This window comes from Rattus norvegicus, chromosome 2, assembly GCF_036323735.1.
Source record: "Rattus norvegicus strain BN/NHsdMcwi chromosome 2, GRCr8, whole genome shotgun sequence".
Taxonomy (NCBI): domain Eukaryota; kingdom Metazoa; phylum Chordata; class Mammalia; order Rodentia; family Muridae; genus Rattus; species Rattus norvegicus.
This window is the reverse complement of record NC_086020.1, coordinates 36,827,288-36,839,061: the sequence shown is the minus strand read 5'-3', so window position 1 is coordinate 36,839,061 and position 11,774 is coordinate 36,827,288. Positions and strand designations below refer to the sequence as shown.

Here is an 11,774-nt window from a genome sequence, read left to right as displayed (position 1 = left end):
TCCTCATGGTACTTTCTCCAAAATTGACCATATAATTGGTCCAAAAACGGGCCTCAACAGGTACAGAAAGATAGAAATAATCCCATGCGTGCTATCAGACCACCACGGCCTAAAACTGGTCTTCAATAACAATAAGGGAAGAATGCCCACATATACGTGGAAATTGAACAATGCTCTACTCAATGATAACCTGGTCAAGGAGGAAATAAAGAAAGAAATTAAAAACTTTTTAGAATTTAATGAAAATGAAGATACAACATACTCAAACTTATGGGACACAATGAAAGCTGTGCTAAGAGGAAAACTCATAGCGCTGAGTGCCTGCAGAAAGAAACGGGAAAGAGCATATGTCAGCAGCTTGACAGCACACCTAAAAGCTCTAGAACAAAAAGAAGCAAATACACCCAGGAGGAGTAGAAGGCAGGAAATAATCAAACTCAGAGCTGAAATCAACCAAGTAGAAACAAAAAGGACCATAGAAAGAATCAACAGAACCAAAAGTTGGTTCTTTGAGAAAATCAACAAGATAGATAAACCCTTAGCCAGACTAACGAGAGGACACAGAGAGTGTGTCCAAATTAACAAAATCAGAAATGAAAAGGGAGACATAACTACAGATTCGGAGGAAATTCAAAAAATCATCAGATCTTACTATAAAAACCTATATTCAACAAAATTTGAAAATCTTCAGGAAATGGACAATTTCCTAGACAGATACGAGGTATCGAAGTTAAATCAGGAACAGATAAACCAGTTAAACAACCCCATAACTCCTAAGGAAATAGAAGCAGTCATTAAAGGTCTCCCAACCAAAAAGAGCCCAGGTCCAGACGGGTTTAGTGCAGAATTCTATCAAACCTTCATAGAAGACCTCATACCAATATTATCCAAACTATTCCACAAAACTGAAACAGATGGAGCCCTACCGAATTCCTTCTACGAAGCCACAATTACTCTTATACCTAAACCACACAAAGACACAACAAAGAAAGAGAACTTCAGACCAATTTCCCTTATGAATATCGACGCAAAAATACTCAATAAAATTCTGGCAAACCGAATTCAAGAGCACATCAAAACAATCATCCACCATGATCAAGTAGGCTTCATCCCAGGCATGCAGGGATGGTTTAATATACGGAAAACCATCAACGTGATCCATCATATAAACAAACTGAAAGAACAGAACCACATGATCATTTCATTAGATGCTGAGAAAGCATTTGACAAAATTCAACACCCCTTCATGATAAAAGTCCTGGAAAGAATAGGAATTCAAGGCCCATACCTAAACATAGTAAAAGCCATATACAGCAAACCAGTCGCTAACATTAAACTAAATGGAGAGAAACTTGAAGCAATCCCACTAAAATCAGGGACTAGACAAGGCTGCCCACTCTCTCCCTACTTATTCAATATAGTTCTTGAAGTTCTAGCCAGAGCAATCAGACAACAAAAGGAGATCAAGGGGATACAGATCGGAAAAGAAGAGGTCAAAATATCACTATTTGCAGATGACATGATAGTATATTTAAGTGATCCCAAAAGTTCCACCAGAGAACTACTAAAGCTGATAAACAACTTCAGCAAAGTGGCTGGGTATAAAATTAACTCAAATAAATCAGTTGCCTTCCTCTATACAAAAGAGAAACAAGCCGAGAAAGAAATTAGGGAAATGACACCCTTCATAATAGACCCAAATAATATAAAGTACCTCGGTGTGACTTTAACCAAGCAAGTAAAAGATCTGTACAATAAGAACTTCAAGACACTGAGGAAAGAAATTGAAGAAGACCTCAGAAGATGGAAAGATCTCCCATGCTCATGGATTGGCAGGATTAATATAGTAAAAATGGCCATTTTACCAAAAGCAATCTACAGATTCAATGCAATCCCCATCAAAATACCAATCCAATTCTTCAAAGAGTTAGACAGAACAATTTGCAAATTCATCTGGAATAACAAAAAACCCAGGATAGCTAAAGCTATCCTCAACAATAAAAGGACTTCAGGGGGAATCACTATCCCTGAACTCAAGCAGTATTACAGAGCAATAGTGATAAAAACTGCATGGTATTGGTACAGAGACAGACAGATAGACCAATGGAATAGAATTGAAGACCCAGAAATGAACCCACACACCTATGGTCACTTGATTTTTGACAAAGGAGCCAAAACCATCCAATGGAAAAAAGATAGCATTTTCAGCAAATGGTGCTGGTTCAACTGGAGGTCAACATGTAGAAGAATGCAGATTGATCCATGCTTATCACCCTGTACAAAGCTTAAGTCCAAGTGGATCAAGGACCTCCACATCAAACCTGATACACTCAAACTAATAGAAGAAAAACTAGGGAAGCATCTGGAACACATGGGCACTGGAAAAAATTTCCTGAACAAAACACCAATGGCTTATGCTCTAAGATCAAGAATCGACAAATGGGATCTCATAAAACTGCAAAGCTTCTGTAAGGCAAAGGACACTGTGGTTAGGACAAAACGGCAACCAACAGATTGGGAAAAGATCTTTACCAATCCTACAACAGATAGAGGCCTTATATCCAAAATATACAAAGAACTCAAGAAGTTAGACCGCAGGGAAACAAATAACCCTATTAAAAAATGGGGTTCAGAGCTAAACAAAGAATTCACAGCTGAGGAATGCCGAATGGCTGAGAAACACCTAAAGAAATGTTCAACATCTTTAGTCATAAGGGAAATGCAAATCAAAACAACCCTGAGATTTCACCTCACACCAGTGAGAATGGCTAAGATCAAAAACTCAGGTGACAGCAGATGCTGGCGAGGATGTGGAGAAAGAGGAACACTCCTCCATTGTTGGTGGGATTGCAGACTGGTAAAACCATTCTGGAAATCAGTCTGGAGGTTCCTCAGAAAATTGGACATTGAACTGCCTGAGGATCCAGCTATACCTCTCTTGGGCATATACCCAAAAGATGCCTCAACATATAAAAGAGACACGTGCTCCACTATGTTCATCGCAGCCTTATTTATAATAGCCAGAAACTGGAAAGAACCCAGATGCCCTTCAACAGAGGAATGGATACAGAAAATGTGGTACATCTACACAATGGAATATTACTCAGCTATCAAAAACAACGAGTTTATGAAATTCGTAGGCAAATGGTTGGAACTGGAAAATATCATCCTGAGTGAGCTAACCCAATCACAGAAAGACATACATGGTATGCACTCATTGATAAGTGGCTATTAGCCCAAATGCTTGAATTACCCTAGATCCCTAGAACAAACGAAACTCAAGACGGATGATCAAAATGTGAATGCTTCACTCCTTCTTTAAATGAGGAAAAAGAATACCCTTGGCAGGGAAGGGAGAGGCAAAGATTAAAACAGAGACTGAAGGAACACCCATTCAGAGCCTGCCCCACATGTGGCCCATACATATACAGCCACCCAATTAGACAAGATGGATGAAGCAAAGAAGTGCAGACCGACAGGAGCCGGATGTAGATCGCTCCTGAGAGACACAGCCAGAATACAGCAAATATAGAGGCGAATGCCAGCAGCAAACCACTGAACTGAGAATAGGTCCCCTATTGAAGGAATCAGAGAAAGAACTGGAAGAGCTTGAAGGGGCTCGAGACCCCAAAAGTACAACAATGCCAAGCAACCAGAGCTTCCAGGGACTAAGCCACTACCTAAAGACTATACATGGACTGACCCTGGACTCTGACCCCATAGGTAGCAATGAATATCCTAGTAAGAGCACCAGTGGAAGGGGAAGCCCTGGGTCCTGCTAAGACTGAACCCCCAGTGAACTAGTCTATGGGGGGAGGGCGGCAATGGGGGGAGGGTTGGGAGGGGAACACCCATAAGGAAGGGGAGGGGGGAGGGGGATGCTTGCTCGGAAACCGGGAAAGGGGATAACACTCGAAATGTATATAAGAAATACTCAAGTTAATAAAAAAAAAAGAAAAAAGAAAAAAAAATGTGGTTCGGAGCAAATGCTGATTGTGTATGTTCTCTGAAGGGTGATGTTGGGCGTGGGGCGAAATCTCTTTCCTTCTCTCTCTCCTGGAGGGAAGAGCACTCCTTGACTAACAGGGGGCTGCAGGGTGGGAGAGATGACCACAGTGCTGTCCGTCCTTCTTTCAGCAAAGGCTGTCTTTTAGGGCTTCCCTTGTGATAAGCTTGCCAGAGTAAAGCCTGCCCTCCGAAGTGAGCCGAAAGGTTTATTTTAATCCAGGGCATGTGTACAGTACTAGTACTCAACGATTGTCCACAGACAATGCCGCATTCTTTAATAAACCTTAGGGATAATGAGATTAACTTCCTGGAAAGAATATTTTCGTTGTGAGTTAAAAAAAAAAGTATAGACATAAAATTTCCTCCTGCCGACGCTAAATGTGCGGTTGTGGTAGCGCTCACACTGTTGTGAGAATTCTATGTCTGGCAGAATTGAAACTGCCTACCCATCTATCAGGTCCCCCATTTTCTCCTTCCTCTGGTCTCTGCCAGCAACCGTCCTACTGTCTGTCTCTAAGACTTGACAGTTCGGATGCCTCATAAAGGTAGAGCCATGCTGTGTTTGTCCTTTTGTTCCTAACTTATTTCACTTAGCACAGTGTCCCCAAGGCTTTCCACATCTTACCACATGACTGAACTTGCTTTTTTGAGACAGATGAAGCGGACATTTGAATTCTGACTAATCCCTGCTCCTGCTCCTCTGAATCGAAACTTGGTGAGACAGACATTATGATCAATTCCCATGCCCTCAAGCACCGTCAAGCAGGCATAGATGTGAGGTGGTGGACATGTGTTGTCCGGTCTAGCCAGGGTCAAATGAAAGGAAATCAGAATCAAGGAGAGAGAAACTTTATTTAAAGGATTATGACAAGAAGGGGAAGGGAACGTTTATATGTAATAGTGAGAATGCTTTAGTGTGGTGACTTGAATAGGGATGGTCTGCATAGGTTCATATATGTGAATACTTACTCGCCAGAAAGTGGAATGGTTTGAAAACACATGCCAGTCTCTCTCTCTCTCTCTCTCTCTCTCTCTCTCTCTCTCTCTCTTTCTCTCCCCTCTCCTCCCCCTCTCCCCTCCCCCCTACTCTCTCCCCTCTTCTCCCCCTCCCCCTCCCCCCTACTCTCTCCCCTCTTCTCCCCCTCCCCCTCCCCCTCCCCCCTACTCTCTCCCTTCTCCTCCCCCTCCCCCTCTCCCCTTTCTCTCTCCCCTCTCCTCCCCCTCCCCCCTCTCCCATTTCTCTCTTCCCTCTCCTCCTCCCCTCCCCCTCCCTTCCCCACTTTTCCCCTCCCCCCTCTCCCCTCTCCCCTCTCACCTCTCCCCTCCCCTCTCTCTTTGCTTGTGGATTAAGTGTAGTTCTCAGCTCCTGCTGATCCTGCACCATGCTTCCCGTCAAGCCTCTGAAATTGTAAGCAAGCTCTCAATGAAATGCTTTCTCTTATAAGAGTTGCCTTGGCCTTGGTTCACAACAATAGAACAGTGACTAAGACAGAAGTTGGTACCAGGAGTGGAGTGTTGTTGGACAGATCTGACCACGTTGTTTGTTTGAGGAATATGGAAGACGTTGCGATGTTAGAATATGAACGTATTGACACTCTAAGTAGGGCTTACTGGGCCATCCTAGTAGGAAGACAGTGTGACTGAAGGCATCAGGAATGGGAGAGGACAACTCAAGAGGTTTCAGAGGGGAAGAATATTAGTAAGTGGCATAAACACCATTTTAGCGATATCTTGGCTTTTGTCCTAAAAATCTGCCTGAGGCCAAATTAAACAGTTTTCGATTAACGCATCGGAGAGTTGATTTCAAGGCAGCCTAGTGTGGACTCCGCTGCGTGGTGATTAGTCATCGCTCTTGCACAGGTCTATAATGAGAAGGAGCGAGCTGAGCAAGGACGAATAGAAAACGTACAGTGTGAAGAGAGAAAGAGCAGCAGGAAATGTAACGTAGAAGACAGAAGGCCCAGTACTCAAGGAGATAAGAAGTTTAAAGAAGAGCCTATTGCTAAATGGAACAAAGGAAGCGGTGACCTCAGGCCTAGCCCTCACCCGGCTAAGCTTCTAATTTGTGGAAAGGAGCTTTTCTCAAGTTTAAGCTGTGAAGGAAACTTCAACAACAGATAGCTGATGCAAATGTAAGTGAACAAGGGGGCTGCGGTGGTTTGAATGGGGATGGCCTCCATAGACTCATGTGTTTGAATGCTTGGTCCATAGGGAGTGGCGCTATTAGGAGGTGTGGCCCTGCAGAGGCAAGCTTTGAGCTCTTTTAACCTCAAGTGTAGCCAGTGTGTCTCAGTCTCCTTCTGTTGCCTGTAGATCAAGATGTAGAGCTCTTGGCTTCTCTAGCACCATGTCTGCCTGCAGGCCATCGTGCTTCCCGCCTTGATAGTAATGGACTAGATCTCTGAAACTGTAAGCCAGCCCCAGATAAATGCTGTCCTTTATAAGAGTTGCTATAATCATGGTGTCTCTTCACAGCAGTGAAACCCTAAGACAGGGACCAAATTCCAGCCCCATCAACTAGCAGAACTTGGCAGGTTCGGTCACATGGTTCTAGCTTTAGAGTCAAGGGTACAAGAAAGGAATATGGAATCTCCCTCTATCGATAAGGAAAGCCACTGAAGCCAGGCTTGAGTCAGGGATATCCCTGCATGGAGACTCACAGAGGTCATTGCGTGCAGCCATGAAAGTGAAGCCTGGATTGTGTTGGAGACCTAAGAGGTTGGAGATGCCAGAGTCCTGTGATACCTGCAGGGGAAAGCTGTAGCCGGGTGACTCAGGTGACTAAGGCATTTAGGTAATAGACCGTGAACTCAAGTCCAGTCAGAAAGGGACTTGACTTCTATAGGAAGGAGTAGAGCAGGCGAGAAGAAGCCATTGAAGAAGACTCAGATGAATGAGGTTCTCAGGAGGCTGATGGGTGAGAGTTTCCTTTTGAGGCCTACCGTGGAGTCATTAAGGAAAGCTTCTTCTACTTTCAGTGCTTGTTGGTTGGGACCGGAAGGAAGGAAAGGACACATTTAATCAATGATCGAACTGTATGGGTCATTGGGCAAGTGGCATATTATTTTTGAAACCAAGAATGGGAAATTAGAAGGTCATTAGGCTGGATCTTGGACAGATAATGGAGGTCTCTGAAAATCTACCAAAGGCACAACTTTTTACCCTCCTCCAAAACCCCTTGGCCCCTCCATATGTTGATAGACACTTTACTTGCCTTGGGTGTGTTTGATCTCATTTTTTATTAACCTAGCCTTGACAGTTCAAGTATTGTCTCCTTTGGCTAGGACCCAGCAAGCACAAACAGTCTGTCCTGTGATCTAAACACATGGATGCTGGGAGAAACGTTATTAATCCCTGCAACCAGCTATGTATGCCTGGATTAGCTCTGCCTTTAGACTTCTCCAGAGTCAAGAAGATTCTACTTTCTTAACTAGGAGACTGCTTCATTTGATTTACCAGGAATGACTGTGGCGCCTAGAGCCTCAGTGATTCGGATAACTTTCTGTTTTCTCTTTTAAAAATGTTAAATCACATTTATTTGTGGGGGGAGGGGCACGTGCATCACGTCATCAGTAGAGGTCAGACTTCAACCTACGGGGCTCTGTTCTTTATGTAAATCCTGAGGATCTAACTCAGGTCATCCGGATTGGCAGTAAGTACCTTTTCTAAGCCATCCTTTTTTGTTGTTTATTTTTAATTATCGTTATTGCATTTTAGTTACTGTGTATGTGTGAGCGCACCCACATGTGTGGAGGTCAGAGGACTACTTTCGAGGGTCGGTTCCCTTTCCATCAGACTTGGCGGCAAGCACCTCTTCCCCCTGCTGAGCCATCTCTCTAGCCCACAGCTCTGATGTTTGAAAGGCCCTGGAAGAGTCTGGTTATAAACGGTTCCAAGCATGCTTTCGTTCCAAGGGTGAGATGCTCACTTCAGAACTCTGGCTGTGTTTCAGGCTTGAGTAATTCCATCTGCTCTCCTTGAAAATTTTATTACAAGCATTCCATATTCTTAGCTTTCTTCCTCCAGACTTCTGAACAGCATGGAATCTTTTGGACAACTTTCATTATTCAAAGGCAAAAGGAGGGAGAGAAGAAGAGGAGGAGGAGGAGGAGGAGGAGGAGGAATAAATCTAACTGTGAATGTTCAAAAGAAACCCTGCTGGTTTGATTTTTTTAACCTAAACTTCAGCTATCTGGATGTTAAATTGATTTTCAATTGTTTCATTTGTTATACAGGCACTAAATGCTGCTGTCACAGACGTCGGACTAGGGTCTCTTCCAGCCCTTCAATGCAGACTCAGTCAGTGACTCCCTGGGGGACGGACTTCCAGACCTTCAGCCTCTCACTGGAGCTGCACCTCTGGCCTCTCTTGTTCTGAGGCATCCAGCTTCTTCAACGGAGCAGTTACTGTGTTCCCTGGCTCTCCAATAGGCAGACAAGCCATGAAGAAACCAAGCAGCCTCTCCCCATGGAAACCAATTTTTTCTTTTTTTTTTTTTGGTTCTTTTTTTCGGAGCTGGGGATCGAACCCAGGGCCTTGCGCTTCCTAGGCAAGCGCTCTACCACTGAGCTAAATCCCCAACCCCCATGGAAACCAATTTAATAGATCCCTTCTTGGTGTTTTTTTTTTTTTTTTTTTTTTTTTTTGAGACAAGTCCTCATGCAGCCAAACAGATCCCAAACTGCTGTGAGGATGACCTTGAACTTCTTTCTCCTCCTCCTGCCTCTGTCTCCTAAGTGATAGACGATAGGTGTGTTTCACCACACACATGCCTGACGTGCCACACACGCATAGTGGTGTGTGCCTTACTGGTTCTGTCCTTCTAGAGAACCCTCACTGATAGGCTGAGAAAACCAAACATTTATGTGATAGGGTTGACATGACCCACACTTTCAGAGCATCTGCCTGGATGAAGGGAGCCTCACTTAGCTGTTGATCTTCAAGAAATAACATGAAACAAGGAGGATCCAACAATCCTATTGGAGAATCCTTCATGTGCTCAGCCCCAAGGATACGGAAACACCCAGGTAAAATGTTTACTCTCAAACAACCCTTAGGGGAGAAGACAGATAAGGAATGACAAAGTCAAATAACAAGCAACGCCTGGGCTCTCAGGAGGAGTCTGAACCCACATGACTGTGTGTGTGCCCAGACAGCCTGCCCAAGGGGCACCCTAGGTACAGACTAATGTGCTGTTCTCCGGGCAACTTTGTGTGTTTATTTTGTTTTGTTGTTGTACGGCCTCTCTGCATTTTCCAATGTTCTGCAAGGAGCCTCTGGTATTTTTTTAATCAGGAAATGAATTCGTCAAGAGGAGAAAACCTGACAGACTAGAAATGCAAATGCTTTAGTGTGAAGCCGCTGGAGAGAGAGGTGAGAAGGCTGACCCTCATAGGGCCCATGGCTGACTCCAATAAAGTCTCCTCAGAGAGCATACTCTTGTTTTTGGAGACCTTCTGGTATATTCAGAATCAGCCTGCTTTGTAGTTTTGTGTATCTGTTTAGATCACTTCCAAGTATATCCCGTGTGAACCTTCCCTGCCATCCATCCCGTGCGACCCCTTTCACCACACATACCCCACCCCCCCACCCCCATACCTATCCCCGCCCCCCTCCCCCTCCCGTGTATACACACACAGCGGGTTTTCTTCCCTCTGACAGTTGGTCCTCTGTTCTTTCAGCTGTGAAGATCATTATTCTCCCAGTGGTGGCTGTGGTCACGTAAGCCTTATTGACTGAAACGGGCCCTTCCATAGCCGGTTCATTTCTACCAGTCGCTTATCCACAAATGGAGCTCTCCTGCCCAGTTACCATGGAGTCCGTGATGAAATGTCAACACCTCCTGCTTTGCTTCCATTACTAAAAGTTGTTTTACAAGTTTGTGAAAAGCCCTGCCTCTGGTAGGGTGAAGCATTCTTTTGCAGTCTTTGAGAATGTAGGGTCAGGATAGAACAGGGTTTCATTTCATTTGGGGGTTTTGTTTGTTTTTTGAGACAGGGTTTCTCACTTGTCCCGGAGCTCACTCTGTAGACCGGGCTGCCCTCGAACTCACAGAGATCCTCCTGCTTCTGCCTCCTGAGGGCTAGGATTAAAGGAGTATGCCACCATCTGGCTTTCATTTTATTTCTTACAATGTTTTTAGTCAGAATTTTGGTCTAATAACCAATACTTGTTTTGCCTTTCTTTCTGTTTAGGGAAATTCTTAGTATTTTCTCTACTGCTTAGTAAAAAAGTTGTATTGACTTTTATCAATACAAAGGGGGTGTGGGGGGGAGAAGTATACAGCTCCATGGTAGAGCACTTGCCCAACACACGTGAGACCCTAATTTCCTAGCACTGAGGTGGGGAGGGGAAAAGGAAGGAAGAAAAGAACAGATATTTGGCTAAATTTTCTAAAATTAATTTCTCCACCTTTTTCAAATTGATAATTATATTAGTCCACATTCCATTGCTATGTCAAAATGCTTGGATCTGGGTACTTTGTAAAGAAAAGAAGGTTGTTTTGTTAACAATTCTGGAGGTGGAAATCCAAGCTTGAGTGACTTCCTTGGTTCGGCACTTGGAGGAGGACCAGGTGGCTATTTTCAGGTTTATCTCATTGTGAGAAAGATGTCCAGCTTTTTCTAAGCGTGGCTTTTAGGGGACAGGTCCACTCATTTGTCAGGGAAAGGAATGGCTGAGTCACAGAGTGTACTCGTGTCTTTAGTTTCGGTCAGATTCAGAAGGTGCAAAAGAGGACACAGTCCAAAGCCTTGTTGCCTTTTACGGTCCGTGCTGGAGTTCTCCAGGAACAACAGTGTTATGTCTCCTCTGTGCTGTGACAGAAACAGCTCTGTGTGTAGGAAGTGCAGCCTGTGTGTTTCACAGGGCCTCGCAGGGCCTCACAAGGCACACACACTCTTCTGTACCTTGCTTCTTTCGCTGTGTCCCTGTCTTTGTTTCTTTGGTTTTTAGCGAGCTATGTTAATGATCCCAAACTACTGGACTCCAAGAAATGCCTGCCTTGTGTGATATTTTGCATACTAATCTGTATGGGTATCTGTGTGGTTAAAACCCTGTGGGGAATCTAAAGATCGTACCTTAACTATATACGACTGTCTGTGTTCTCAGTATTGTAATTACTCTCAATCGTGTAATAACTTAGCAAGATTTTTGGTTGTTCCATTTTAAGACAGGGTCTCAGGCTGGTCTCAAACTGTCAACGCCGCTGACCATCATCCTGTATGCCAGGACTACAAGTGCACATCAGGTGTGGCAAATTACTAATATCTGCTAGTCTTTAGGTAGAAAATAGTATCCTTTCTTAGACTCAAACATTACATTTTTCTTCATGTGAGACAGACTTTGCCTGGAAGTTCCCTGCTTTCTCCAGAAAACCTGGGAACACTACCCCCAAGCCAGCCACACTTTGGCCATGGATATTCTGATTAAAAATGTATTGTTTTCCTATGATTAGATTTTTTTACATATTCTTATTTTGTGGCGATAGGTGTCTTGCCTGCAAATGTTTGTGTACCATGTGTGTGCGGTACCTGAGCAGTCCAGAAGAGGGCGTCAGAGGCCCTGGAACTGGAGTCCAGACTGTTGTTAGCCATGTATGGGTGCTGGGAATCAAACCCTGGTGGTCTGCAAGAGTAGCAAGTGCTTTTAATCTCTTAGCCATCTCTCCAGCCCTTTGATAAAAAAAAAATAGCAATGGTTGGAGAGTATGAGAGCACATTACAGACACATACATGTATGCAGATTTCAAGACAGAACCCTTTCT

At 44.0% G+C, this 11,774-nt stretch overlaps 1 long non-coding RNA gene across 1 annotated transcript; it reads left to right on the top strand.

Annotated features, from left to right (window-relative positions):
• The first annotated feature begins 5,416 nt into the window (after positions 1 to 5,416).
• Positions 5,417 to 11,460, top strand: LOC120100694 (uncharacterized). The gene is made up of 4 exons (XR_005500596.2): positions 5,417 to 6,140; positions 8,244 to 9,036; positions 9,305 to 9,382; positions 9,691 to 11,460. It is a non-coding gene; the product is annotated as an uncharacterized LOC120100694 (long non-coding RNA).
• Positions 11,461 to 11,774: the final 314 nt, after the last annotated feature.